The sequence below is a fragment of the Crocuta crocuta genome, unplaced genomic scaffold (assembly GCF_008692635.1).
Source record: "Crocuta crocuta isolate KB4526 unplaced genomic scaffold, BGI_CrCroc_1.0 scaffold16, whole genome shotgun sequence".
NCBI classification, from domain to species: Eukaryota; Metazoa; Chordata; class Mammalia; order Carnivora; family Hyaenidae; genus Crocuta; species Crocuta crocuta.
The window spans coordinates 460575-474887 of NW_027531893.1; the positions used below are offsets into that span (position 1 = coordinate 460575).

Consider the following 14313-nt stretch of genomic DNA (forward strand, 5'->3'; position numbering starts at 1 on the left):
TCTTCCTCTTGTAAATAAATATGGGAAGTGCATCACGATGACAGCTGTGTCTCTCTCTTAAGAATCTGATTCTAGGTCTCTCCCCTCCAGCAGCATGGGTCAGTGTCGGCACCTCCCACTATGAAATATCCCTGCAGGATTCTGTTCTTGATCATGTTATCAGGTAAAAACTATTCTGTCTACTGTTTTATATTTAGTGTCTTGTATTTTTAAAAGATCAAATATTGACAGAAGTTGAAGTGATTATTCTGCCCTTATTTGTAGATTATGTGTAGAATTTGATATTATTGCTACATTGATATCGCTTATAAAATATTGGAGTTTTGGCTTTGGAATCAGATCTGGGTTTTTATTTCAGTTAGTTATAAGGTCACGCTTATGAACCTCTTTAATTCTGTTAACTTTTCTATAAATCAAAGAAAATAATATGGACCATGCACATCTGGTGCATATACAGTATCTGTTTAATGAATAACAGCAATAATTTTTACTTGTAGCTATTTATAATGATTACCATTCTGAAAAACATAACTTGTATGTATATGTTTCACTAAAATTTTGATATAACAGAAAAATCATTTTATAAATTGAATTATTCATATTTATCTACCACTTTCAACATATCTTCTTTTAATTAGGATATTTTACTAAGTCTCAATACATGAGTGCTCCCACAATTATATATTTTGTGTTTTTATTTTTTCAGAGAGTGAAGGAGTGGATCTCTTTAATATCATCTAAACAAAATGATTGAAATCTTTTAATTTATTTTGAGAGAGAGAGAGAATGCAATGGGGGAGGAGCAGAGAGAAAGAGAGAGAGAGAGAGTCCCAAGCAGACTTCATGCTGTCGGCGCAGAGCCCGACATGGAGCTCCATCCCAGGAACCATGAGACCATGTCCTGAACCAAAATCAAGAGTCAGATGCTTAACTGACTGAGCCACGCAAGTGCCCCACAGACATCTATTTTTGTCTGTGAATTCACAATGGTCTTTCTATATTAATAATACTTTTTTGGATAGGTTATAAAATATCTGTTTTATAAACCTGTTATAAACCTATTTGTTAATAAAATATCTTTTAAACATAGGATTTAGAGTCAGAAATGCTAATTATGACACCCTGTGTTTTGAGTTCTAAACCTGAAACATGTGTTCTGAGTGACTGTGGGACTTTAGAGAGGTCCAGGTAATTCTTGAAGCCTCAACTGTATCATTTAAAAGCTAGAAACAGGGGCATCTGGGTTAATAGTTAAGAGTCTATCTGACTCTTGATTGTGGCTCAGGTCATGATCNAATAAATAAACATTTAAAATAAGGAAATAAAAGCTAGAAACAATAACAATGATCTTAGAACATTTTTAGGAAAGGGTCAATAATACAATGTAATTAAAAATACTTTTTTAAGACAAATAAAGTTAATGTAGTATATTAAATTTTCTTTACTATTCTCTAAAAGAGAATTATGCAAAACAGCAAAGTAATAAAATAAAATTGAGTCAATATAGATAACAATGCAAAAGGACAAATTTGTAATTCTTGTTGATAGAAAACTGATACTTTGAATGAAGAGACTTTAAAATTATTAATCAATAAGGGGAGTGGTGTTTTCTAGGAACCTGAGATCTTTATTCTAGAGGTAGCTTGTGATGCTGGGGGAAACTCTAGTATGTTTGTAGTGCTGAATTTGGATGTTGAAAACATACAAGGAAATTTGATGACCTTATTCCCAATGCTACTACTGAAAAATTAATGTAAGGCAGAGTGATCCATTTCTTTTCATTTTTTTCATGTGGAATGATGAAGATGAAATGCACAATACCCTTTCTCTACCCTGAGAGTATTCATCACAAGGAATGCATTTGATTTTTCTTACCACCTGTGACAATAATAATCACCAACCTTCTGCCTTTAACTTTTCTGTTCCTTTACTTTAGATCTTAATGTTTACACATCTGATGTGTGGAAGGTAAGCTTCTGTCTGCCTTCCTGACTTCCAGGGGCTGCCAGTGACACAGGAGAGATCTCATGGTTCTGACCACAGTGGTCACTTTGTGATAGGGACAGTGATGTATCATCAAAACACATTCCTGGGGCGCCTGGGTGACTCAAGTCAGTTAAGTGTCTGACTTCAGCTCTGGTCATGATCTCCTGTCTCATGAGTTCGAGCCCCATCTCGGGCTCTGTGCTGACATCTGAGAGCCTAGAGCCTGCTTCAGATTCTGTGTCTCCCGCTCTCTCTGCCCCCCACCCCCACCCCAAATCATGCTCTGTTTCTTTCTGTCTCTCTCAATAAATAAACACTAAAAAAATTTTTTTAAACCCATTCCCTATTTTTCCCAGGTGGATACATTACAAGACTATATTTGAAAGAGTCCAGTGTAACAAGGTTTTGCCCTGTGACTGGATTCAGCCAGTTCTGTGGAGGAAGAAGTACCCTGGCCTGTAACAACCTTTCGCACAGTGTCTCCCCTCTGTCTGCTGGATGTCTGTGATCAGCAGGGGACCTCAGCACCCTAGGCAATGAGAGGCAACAGAATGAAAGGAGACCAAGTCCTTGAATTGTCACAAAGAAAGCTGCCTGCCGGATGCCCGCAGGAGACTATTATGTGAGCAATAAACACCTCATTGTTTTATGCCACTAGATTCTGATTTTGTTTGCTCTAGCTTTTAACTTGCCCTAATACATTCTGTCCAGGATCACATTAAATGCAGGCATACTCCAGTCTTGACTAAAGCTTAAGCACAATGTCTTAATTCACACAGTGCATTATTAGGAAGCAGTTAAAAGTCCAGTCAGTCAGTGACTCAGGAGTGAACTATACTTATTGGGTGCATGAAAAGCTTCCGAGGATTATCCCTGAATTGGACAATGAGGAAAGATGAAGGTAGGCCAGGCATATTTCCTGTATTCAAAGGGGGAAGAGGGATTAAAAAATCAAAATAAATGAAAATACACAATGTATATTCTAAATTTGATAAGTCAATGACCGATAGCCTAGACGGTTTCAGTGAGGGAGAAGCTGCTGGTGGGTCATGAGGGCCATGGGCTCGCTCGTGGACTCACGAGCTGGTGGAAGCTTGTACTTAAGAGAGTCTAACTAGTGGGAGGAACAAGGAGCTTTGAGTTACAGTTTTCTCGGGCCCAGGGTACCTGAGACTGCTCAGAGGAGAAAAGTGTAACGCTGGCAAGAGGAAGTACAGGCAAGAGCAGCCCTGTTGTGACTGAGTGGCTTGTAAGTAATTCAGGTGCCTGGAAGGAGAGTGTTAGAATTCCGCCATTACAGTATCTGAAACAGTTTGGCCGCGAAGATTGCCAGAAAGTAGGCTAAGACGAATACAGAGGAACATGCATCAGCATTAGCAATGTCACATGGGTACGTTTAATGAATTCTTAGCCACAGTCTTAAAATGGAAGAAAGGAGTGCACTGAAGTAATCAAGCTGAATCGAGTATTTGTATTGTGTATCCATATATTTGAAATCTCATCTTTGAAGACTTGTGGAGAATGCTAAATTGACCGGAAAAAAAATTGTATTAAAACTGCCTGACTGAAAAAGTGAGACTTGAAGGTCAATGATAAAGAAGTTAAATCCAAGACACAACCCAGAGCGTCTGAGTTTTGTTCGTCCAGGGGTTGGAAAGGTTTAATTTTGGAATCCTTACTGCTGGTGACCTTAATTTCCTTTGTGTAGTACATCTGCTAGATATGTGCAGGCTATCAGCTGCTGAAAAGTGACAGGATAGAGGGCTGGTTTCAGAATGATCTGAGCCAGCTGGTGAGATCACTGAACCCTGGAGGGAGGGAGGAAGGAAGTCTCTAGCAGGGCAGAGGTCAGAGCGGCAGCTCCCGGACTTATGGACAAGCCAGCATGGTCCCTGAGCCCTATGCTTCACTCCTTTCTAGAGACTTTTTATGCAGAAAATGGAAGTAACAAGACTTTAAGCCACATCTCTCTTTAAAAAAAAACATTTTACCACTATTTGTTTCTTTTACATTACAGCTAGGTTATTTGTTATGAAAAGCATATTCATCAAAACTGGAAGGGTAGCATTTATACAGCCTTGCTCTCTGTGTTCTTTATAAAGGCTACTATGTTACTATATTGTGTGCCTAAAATGCTCCCTTCACAGTGAGTAATGTCCTTGAATGGAATAAACTGTCCTTTCCATGGAAATGGAACTTAGACCATTCAAATAAAACTTTTAGAAAAAAACTGTAAATCTTTAAGATGAAATCTGTGTGCTGTGATAAAACAACTTATTCTTTTAAAGAGGTTTAGCTTTGCTAGTTGAATCGGCCCTTAGTGAGGAAACAATTCTTACATCTTTCATATTTATTGCATTGTATAGATATAGGCATACATTTGAGACAGGCATATATTAAATAATTAGATATCTACATACATACATATGTAAAATAAACTATTTGAATATATATTTTTATATCTATAGACCTAGGAGTTGACTATAGTGTGGCCTGTTGACAACACAGAGCATTTGCTTGTGAATGCAATGTATCTGCACGTAGCAGGGGTCGTGCAGAAGCATTCCCAGAAGTCTTCTGCAAAGCACGCTCAGGACTAATTTGTTTTCTTCTTTCCATAATGATACTGTGGGTTGGATTTCTGCTGTATGTGATTGTCATGGGATTTTATGTGTGATGACCTACAGATCATACTCCATTCATTGCCATTGTGTATCGCTAAGGTCCACAGTCCATTTTATTGGTATTATGGAAGACTTGTAGGATAACATATGGTATCTGTTTGGAAAAATGGGGTTTTCTGCACATTCATCATAGGAGTCAAGGTATGCTTTATTTTCTTCAGCATTCACATTGACCTATTACCAATTATTTTTTCACTTAAAATTTATAAAATTGCCTTTCTGAGATTTATGATAATTTTAATAGGCAAAGAATGTGTACCGATCCTTAATATTTTATAGCTCTTGTTTAATAGGGAGGTTATTCTATTCCTTTGAATAATGTTGTGGATTGCAATCCTCCTGGAATGTGTGTGTGTGTGTGTGTGTGTGTGTGTGTGTGTAGTCACTTAGCCAAATTCAGTTCATCCTTGTATGCAATACAGACATATATTTTGGAAAAAAAATAAACATGCAGGAGCTTGTACTTACAAACCAGAGTAAAAATGGAGTGAATTCAACCTATGGCACACAACTCATATCTTTCAATTCTTTATTACCTAGGTGGAACTTACCAATAAGAAATTAGTTAGCCATATGTTACTTCAAAAACTTCAATCGTATGGCAACATCCTAATTATAGGAAATGATAAGGATCATTTAATACATGCAAATTGTCCATAGCACAGGGAATTAGAGGGTATGCCAAACTGTAACACCTCACTATAAAAGATGGGCTAGCTGCAAAGAAATTTATCATCCTGTCCTATTTCTGTATGTGCCAAGTATAGGCCCACCTCACTCCATTAGCTACAGACATATGCAAAAAATCTATTATTTAAATGATCTGACAGCAAGCCCATATTAATATACTAAGAAAACAAACAATAGAAACCTATGGTTAAATTGTGTGGAAAATGTGACCAGTTGAGTGCCTTTGTGCCATTGCTGGATCGATACAGACTGAGATAAAATGGAAGAAAAAATGTATTTCTTAAACTGATGTTGCAACAGTTTCTCTAAAGATAAGCATCTATCTAAAAGTTGGACTTCAGAAAAAAAAATCTTAAAATAGCTTCTTTTTAAGAACCATTCTATCTTGTTGTTAAAAACCGATAGAAACTTTATTTTTTTAGGACAATATAAATTTAACATAAAGCATAAAAAATTCAGGAAGGTTCTTAAGAGCTAACATCTGTGGATGATATACCAGGATCTTCTGTTCTGTCTCTTGTGCTTATGAATAGCCTTCCTCTATATCTTGCAAAAGGTGTAGACATACATTTGAGCACAGGTGTAGACAACTTAAATGGTACCAACTGTAATAGAGGCTCATAAATGAATGAACACCTTCAGAAAGACGGGTCTTTTTTCCTAGAGTTATGGAAGGTTTTGTAGCATTCTCCTTGGCATCTATCTCAAAGAAAAACAAAATGCATATTGGTATCGACAGAGGACAACAATAATTGGGAAATTCTAATTAGGAAATCAAGAAAGATGTTATTCTTTGATTACTGGTTTCAGTCTAGAATAATCTACTAGATTACTTAAATTTCTTGAGTGCAGGGCTTTGGTTTCTTTATTTTGGGATCTTCTGGGAACCAACCAGAATGCTTTATTTAGGTCAATGTCCAATATATATTTAGCAAATTGTAGTATATTAAAATGTCATGGTTCTTGAATCTTGAAGAGTTGTACCAGAAAGGCCACTGCCTTCGACTCATCTATGTACTAAAGCTTCTGCTCAAAGTACATATCTTAAAAAATCTTATCTAATGAGGTTATTATTTCTTTTTTTCTACTGAAATTAATGCAGATTCGAGCTTTCAGGAGTTGGAAGTGTTCCCTGCTCTTTGGGACTTTCAAACTGTTACGCAACCTTGTCCTGCCGTGTTGGGATATCAGCAGCTGGTAGAAAGTATCAGAGGTTCCTACTTCTATGTCAACTAGAGCAGCTGCACTTTTATCTGCTTTAATATTGTAAAATCTTATTTGAAAACATGCAAAAACCTAGTCTAAAACATCCATTTCTGAGAATTCCTATTCACATAATTTGAGGTAAAGCCAAGAATAAGTTTAAGGGACTTCTGCCTATAATGAATAGGGAGTGCTACAATTGTTTTTATAATAATTATGCATTTCTCACAACTTCATCCACTGGCAAGCTTTTATTAAATTTACTGGTAAGCATCTGACATTTAGTTGTAATGATCCCATGTACATGAACTTGTTGCTAGTGTCATATCTGATTGGTTGGTGCTCGTGCTAAAGAATTTGTTAGTTTAATGTAATTAACCTCTGCTGCTGTGTACGATATGACCTTAATTAAATTTCACAAACTCTTCCCTACTTGTAGATGTGCCACTGAGCTTTTTCTTAATATTTAATTATTTTGAGAGAACAGGAAAGGGACAGAGAGAGAGGGGGAGACAGAGAATCCCAAGCAGGATCTGCACTGTCAGCACAGAGCCTGACGTGGGGCTCAAACTCACAAACCATGAGATCATCATCTGAGAGGAAATCAAGAGTCAGATGCTTAACCAACTGAGCCCCAAGCTTGGCACCCCAAGCTTTTAAAAAAAAAGTCACTAAAGATGAGCAATAAGAAAAAGCAAGAAGGATACAAAGTGAAGAGAGAAGTGAAAAAGTAGGCCACAGTTTAGAGCTCACCACCAGTTCCCTGGAGGAAAAACTTATCCGAGGAAAGCCGAATTCACTTTGAGACAGACCACTTTCTCCCACTAACAGAGATTTTGATTCATCATAAGCTTTGAACACATTAGAAATAGTTGCCCTTTAAAATATATTGAGGACATCATGTTTAGGTAATCAAAAAGGAATACCCATCTCCATGCCTAATTCCAGAGTTCCACTACATAGTCCAATCTGAAGTATTTAGTCTACGTGGGCGACAAAGTGGAGATTGGGTGGTTGGAATGGAAATTGCCTATTTCATAACAGAAAATATGAATACTGAGTAAACACATAGAGCTTATAAGTAGATAGAAGATGTCAGGGCAATTCTCTCATTGAATCTTTCTTACTAATATGGGTGAACAATTATTCCCCAGGTTCAATGAAACAAAGAAAAACAAAACCAGTGCTTGCATTGAACTAAGTAGTGAATTGTTTAGGAAACCAATGACTTGAATGAGGGATTATCTGGGAGAAGGGGTGTTAGGAGAAATATAATATTAATGTAGATGTTTGTAGGCTCTTCATATACATTATCTCATATGATATCTTAAAAAAGACAACTTTGTGGTAGAAACAAATTATTCTTTCTGCAAAATGGTGATTCCAGGAAGTTAGTTATACTGTCTCAAGTCAGAGAGTTAGTGCAGGGTGAAGCAGAAACTCTCATCCTGGATTCAGTGCTATCTTCATGTTATTATTATAGTTTCAATATCATTCTGGATACAGAGAAAGGCATTACTAATTGATGTCTATAATATATTGTTACATGCCTTCCTTTATGAAGATGAACAATCCTTAGTATAAAATGGGCTTCTCACTGGTTTTAGATAGTGGTAATGGAGACCATGCATGTCAGCTATGTAGATCATAAAATATTGTGACCTAATGACCATGATGGACCCACTAATCAAGTTAACTTTAGTAATAGCAAGACAATATCTGTGACCTGAGATACAGTAAACAGGGACTGACAAACGTAACCATACATAAATTAAATCCTTAATTAGACTTGTTTTTCTTCTCTGTATTATACAAGATCAAAACAGACAGGCTTGCCTATTTAAACGTGGGCAGTAACAAACACTGAGGATCAGGGGGAAAGCTTCTGCTAATATTGATGGCTCATTTCCCAACTGTCATCAATTCCTAACCATATTTAAATCACCCCTCTTTCTAAACTCAGCAATCTCAGACAGTTAAAAATATATTGTTATTGTTGTCATTGCTGTTGAAAAGCAATGACTAAAAGTGCTCTAAATGGATTCCCTACATAAAAAGTTTCATTATTCAAATTGAATTTTTTCTTTAAAAGAGAGAGGATGAACAGTTATTTCTTCTAAAATGCTATTTTTTTTTTCCTGGAAGATTTCAAGAAAATCAGTTCATTAGGTTTTTATTATTATTAACAAAAGAGAAGTTTCTCTTTCAGAGTCGTATGCACTAGTTTAAGTGGACGATGGTTGAAAAAGTGGTAATAAATGCAGGGAAGGTGGTCTTCTTTTAGAGAACTGTCAAGCAAATATGAATGATAAATAAGGGAACAAGGGAACAACATTAATAAAAGCATAAGTGTTAGAAACACACAATGCTGTGTCAAATTACACTGCACTGGATAAACAAATTCAGCGAGTCATTTTCTGATGGACAAAGTACTCAGCCAAAGAAAAAAATGTGAAAATGAACAAAAGGACTATATCCCAAAGGGCTATAAGGATTAGACTGACAGTTGGAGAGGAGAAATGTACTAGGAATTGAAGGAATTGTATGTTTGAGGAAGTCTTGTGTCAAATCTGCAAGGGAATGAATGTCATTCGGAGACTCTGAAGGATAGGGACAGGAATATATTGCTGAAAGAATAACACCCTAAATGAAACAGATTGAGGCAGCTGGAATATTAAACAAAGTGAAGCTATGGCATTTGCACTGAAAGTCAACTTTACAGAAGAGAATGTTGGAAAATGTCCACCAAAAACCATGCACCCAATCTTATATGAAAATAAAGTAAAAGTTAAAAAAAAAGAGGAACCATAAGAGACTCTTAAATACAGAGAACAAACTGAGGGTTGATGGCGGGGGAAGAGGGGAAAATGGGTGATGGACATTGAGGAGGGCACTTGTTGGGATGAGCAATGGATGTTGTATATAAGCAATGAACCATGGGAATCTACCCCCAAAACCAAGAGCACACTGTATACACTGTATGTTAGCCAAACTTGACAATAAATTATATTTTTAAAAATAAATAAATAATAAAAATAAATGATAAAAATAGAAAATAAAAAAAGAGTAAAGCTCAATCTTACATGAAAATTTACAGTTGAACCCATGTAAATATGAGCTTAAAAATGGGTAGATATTCATTTCCCAAGATACCGTAGCCTGCCAAAAATTCTGAAAAGAGCATGTTTGCACCCAAAGAGAGATGTGAACCACTTACTTGAAAACTTATTAAGTAAATATGTTATTATAATTTAGTATTAAATGATGCCATGTCCAGTTAGCTACTTGCAATAAATTGTAAGGAGGAAGCAGTGCATAAAAACACTTAACAGTAAAATCTTTCCTAAGTTTAAAATTCTTTCATAGCACAAATTACTGATATATTTGGTATTCCAAGGAGAAAAAAAGCTCCTTATTGCTTCATTGGCTGAGCTGAGCTACCCCATTGTGGAAGCAGTTAATAAATAAGAACAATTTTAAAACACCTTGGGCAGGTGAAGAATGTGATACATGCTTGGTTTTTCAAGAAAAGACAATACTTTAAAACTAATGCAGTGATCACAACCTGATAACTTTGAGTTCTATTAAGAACAAATCTCAAGAAAACAAAAAGTAATATCATTATTATTTAATACGTGGCTACATAAATTAATAGGACTAGTAATCAAGGGATTAGTAAATCTTTGGGAAAATCTTGGTAACTGAGGAAAAGTTCACTTTAAATGGTCACCCTAATGGCAGAACTGGTTGTCTTAGGCTCAGTTACTTACTCATAAAAAGACGATTTCCCTTATGGAAATTTATCTGGAGTATAAATTCTCTCCAATCTACTGTCTTGCAGTTGCCCAGGGCAATATCTTGGGTGTTATCTTGGACTCCTTTCCTACCATAATATCTCTTGTAACCATTTTCATTGATTTTCATTTCCTCTGTTAACACTATATCTCTCCTGCATTACTGTAACAACTCCTGCACTGATTCCTCTGCCTCCTGCCTTGCCCTTGACCAATGTGTGCCTCCTGCTGCAGGGAAGGGGGCTGAGCAGCTATAACACTGTATCGTTTTTGCCTAGTCCATTGTGTCACCCATGCTAGAATACACATATGCTGTTGAAGAACAGAAATAGTGTTTCTGGAACTATTAAATCCCCAGTATCTGGCATTTATTATGCACCAGTTCAATACTTTTACTGAATAGATGGTTGAATAGCTGCTTGGGAAAGTCCTACACCTATGGGAGAATATTATAAATGATGATTAGCAGGGGGAAAAACATTACCTTCAGAATTACAGTTTTGGTGCCTCATGCAGTAGATGCATTTCACCATTAGCTAATAAAAATTTAATGTCCATTCACAGCATTGCCTTTGTGGGCAAAATCATTCCAAATTCTAAATAACTGAATAATCTTATAGACCTTTGCAACACATGTCATTCATAACATGTAGTTTGTTACATTTAAAATAAATAGCACCTATTAAATTTAATAAGGTCTGTGGAAATCCTGACATGCAAGAGACAAATAGAACCAGCATCTTCTAGTCTGAAGTTGGAATGTCATGTCAAACAAGTAGAAATAAAATGATTAATGTAGGATCTGGGAAAATGGACAGTGTGCCCAAGCAAATAATCACAGATATAGATTGTACTGTCTCCATTTCCAGTTTGACAAGTGAGATGTACCACCTCACCATGGAATTCTTTGCAAGCACTGTTTTTAAATCCTCTACTTTTTTATTTTGTCCATCTTAACTGGCAGGCCATAAATAAATGTTGACATGGCATTACTGTGTGTCTGTTCTGCTTCACCAACTTTTGGATTTAAAAAAAAATTCCCTTGAAAACCAGTACAGGATAGCAAAGGAAAAGGTAGCTAGAAGATTTTTTTTTTTAATTCTTGAGAGCTTGGTTAGTGAGTAGGATGCTTCTCTGAAAAAGATTAATGATAACTGCAATGATTTAGGACTGACCTTAATTTCTTTATCAATAAAAATTACGGGGGAGATGAGCTAGCCCTAAAACATTGTGCTTCTTCAATGTGTCTTTAGACTTTATTAAGATTGTCAAAGTCTAGAAGGGAAGATGATCCTTTACAATCTTCTAATGTCCAGTGAAGTTTCTAATACTTTCAATCATGTATTCTCTTGGGAGAAACTCAGTAACAAATTTGTTCAAGGGGCATGTTGAGTTGAACTGGTACACCTGAAAAGGACAACTTAACTGAGTGTACTATGTAACCATTCCACAAGATCACCAGCAGATAAAAACCATTGCTAATTATTAACTCCACTTACAACACCCCATGATACTGTAAGTCTTTCAACAATTGTCAAATTTTCCAAATAAAAATATTAATTTGTTTTAATGGAAAGACTACATGGTATTCTGAAGGTTATGGAAACTAGATGTAAAAAGAAGTAAAGCTGGAGGATGTACAATAAAAAGATCAAATCAAATAAAGATAGCTACAATTGGAAAAATAGTATCACTTTTCTACTACAGGAGACCACTCACGGAAATACATCTGTAGTAATTTGGATAAAATTAATTGTGAGAGACTCTGTATGGCATTAACTTAATCAGGGGATGGGACACATCAAATGTTCAGGTCATATGAGGTCACATAGATAGTTTGTAGCAAATAGTTTGAACCAATTTTTGTATTCCAAACACTCATTCAACTTACTTATAAATACCGATACAAAAAAGGAAGCAGGTTTGATTACTTAATAATTTTCAAGAACAATTGCACTGATACAAGCATAATATCAAGGTAATAGTTAGTCTTAAGGGATCCTGTTTTAGCAACTAGTAAACACTTTATAAAATAAGATTCAGTTTTTATTATTTTAAAACTTTAAAACCCCATATAGACAGAAGTATAGAAAAACATGCTTATTTACACTAAATGTATTTTCCAAGATAAATCCCTGATGTATTTAGCTTATTGGATTTCACCAACTGTTATGGGAAATTCCTTTCCCTACAAAATATAAAAAAACCAAGTAATAAATTCCATTGGGTATTTTCCTGAGCATAAAGACATCAGCATTCTAGTGTATCTTGCATAAGTATGCTGATGTCTCTTTTATAAAACATACAGCTACACGGTGAATACAATGCCAGAGCATTGGGACTTATCAGGCCATTGTTTGCATGAAGTATGTTGCAAAAATTGAAATAATTTAGCTCTAAAAGCATGTGGACAGAATTTATAATATCCAAATAAAGAATTGTATAAGCTTGAACAACTAAATCCTTCATAGATGATGGAGAAAAGGATTTCTCCATGATCCTTTGAGTGTTGTGACATATTGGAATTTTTAATCTATTAATTCTTCATAGATTTATTGGCTATCTGCTATGTGCACAACACTGTGCTGTCTCTTTTTGTTTGTTTATTCGGGTGTTCTATTTTTAGTGTATATTCTGAAGAGAGAAAGGATGTAATTTAATATGTCCATTTCTTCATCTATCACTAGACATATGTAGGCTGTATATAGACACACACATATATATCAGAATTTGGTTATACTAAGTCTTCCAGGCAGTGGGGTAGAGGAAATAGTGGAATGACCTTAATCTTGGAACAGAATCATTTTTAAAAGAAGCCAAAAATAGTGCCGGGCTCACAAATTATATCCCAACCCTTAGATTTTAATAAAGTTGCCATATCAGTTATCTGTTCCCTGTCGCTTTATAAATAAGTATGTTTAGCTTTTATAATAACAAAATAAGACAGGGCATTTGGAGTGAAAGGTCAAGATAATAAATCTGCTCACATGAACCCAGTCTATCTAGACAGTATTGATTTTGTTGTCTGTGTCTGCGCCAAACATTTCCTGTAACTTTACAAAGCTCATCAATCAAACTTATCTTATACATAAAACATGTACAAGGCAAAGTGGATAGTAAATACTTACTCATTTCAGCATTTACAGTCCTACCTACTTAGCAGTATCTTGTAATCAGTAACATAGTTCCTATACGATTGATAGCACTTAATCTGGAAAATGACCATTCTGAGTCTGGTCATATAATTTTGATCATTCTATCTTCATTGTTGAGCTAGCTCTGTGCATGAAATGATAATGTGAGCTATTTCTATGGATTCTACCAAAGATTAAAATATTTTTCTAATGACTTTAAACCAGATACACTAAGATTTTAAGCAGAAAAATTTGATCAATTCAATTCTATCACACTGAAAATCTTCCAAATGATACCAAAACGGAGCTGAAAATAAGCACTAAAAATATTTTAAATACATATAGCAGACAAAAACCAAAATCCAGACCATATATCCATGGGACAAGGATATGAACTGGAAATTTACAAAAGATGGTACAAGAATGATCAGTAAACAATGATAGTAAGTTCAGCTTGACTGATAATCAAGTGAAAGCAAATTAAAAGAGTGAGATATAATATCTAATTTATCAAAGTGACAAATTTATTAGTCTGACAATCCCAAGTGTTGGCAAAGACATAGGTCAGTGGATATTTACCTGGAAAAACCTGTCCCTTACAACTCAGTAATTCCTCTTCTGAGTAAATACCCTTGAGAAACCTTTGCACATGTGTTCAAGGAGATGTATTCACAGATATGCTTTGTGACATTGCTGAAATATTAAAAACCAAAAGCATCCACAGTGTTATTAACAGATAAATGGCTAATTACATCACAGTGTATTCATGTGATGGAATAGACCTCTCAGGTACAATGTTAAATGAAAAGAAGGCAATTCTAT

At 35.5% G+C, this 14313-nt stretch overlaps 1 protein-coding gene and 1 long non-coding RNA gene across 4 annotated transcripts in view; one reads left to right on the forward strand and one right to left on the reverse strand.

The window, feature by feature from the left end:
• Positions 1 to 2640, forward strand: part of LOC144239297 (uncharacterized) — a 280545-nt gene extending 277905 nt beyond the window's left edge. For all 3 annotated transcript variants that reach the window (XR_013337369.1, XR_013337371.1, XR_013337370.1), the window contains 2 exons: positions 63 to 163; positions 2343 to 2640. This is a non-coding gene — a long non-coding RNA (uncharacterized LOC144239297). The remainder of the gene's footprint in view (positions 1 to 62; positions 164 to 2342) is intronic.
• LOC144239296 (uncharacterized) overlaps positions 1 to 14313 on the reverse strand; it is a 154601-nt gene that overhangs the window by 16911 nt on the left and 123377 nt on the right. The gene's annotated exons all lie outside the window — the stretch shown is intronic.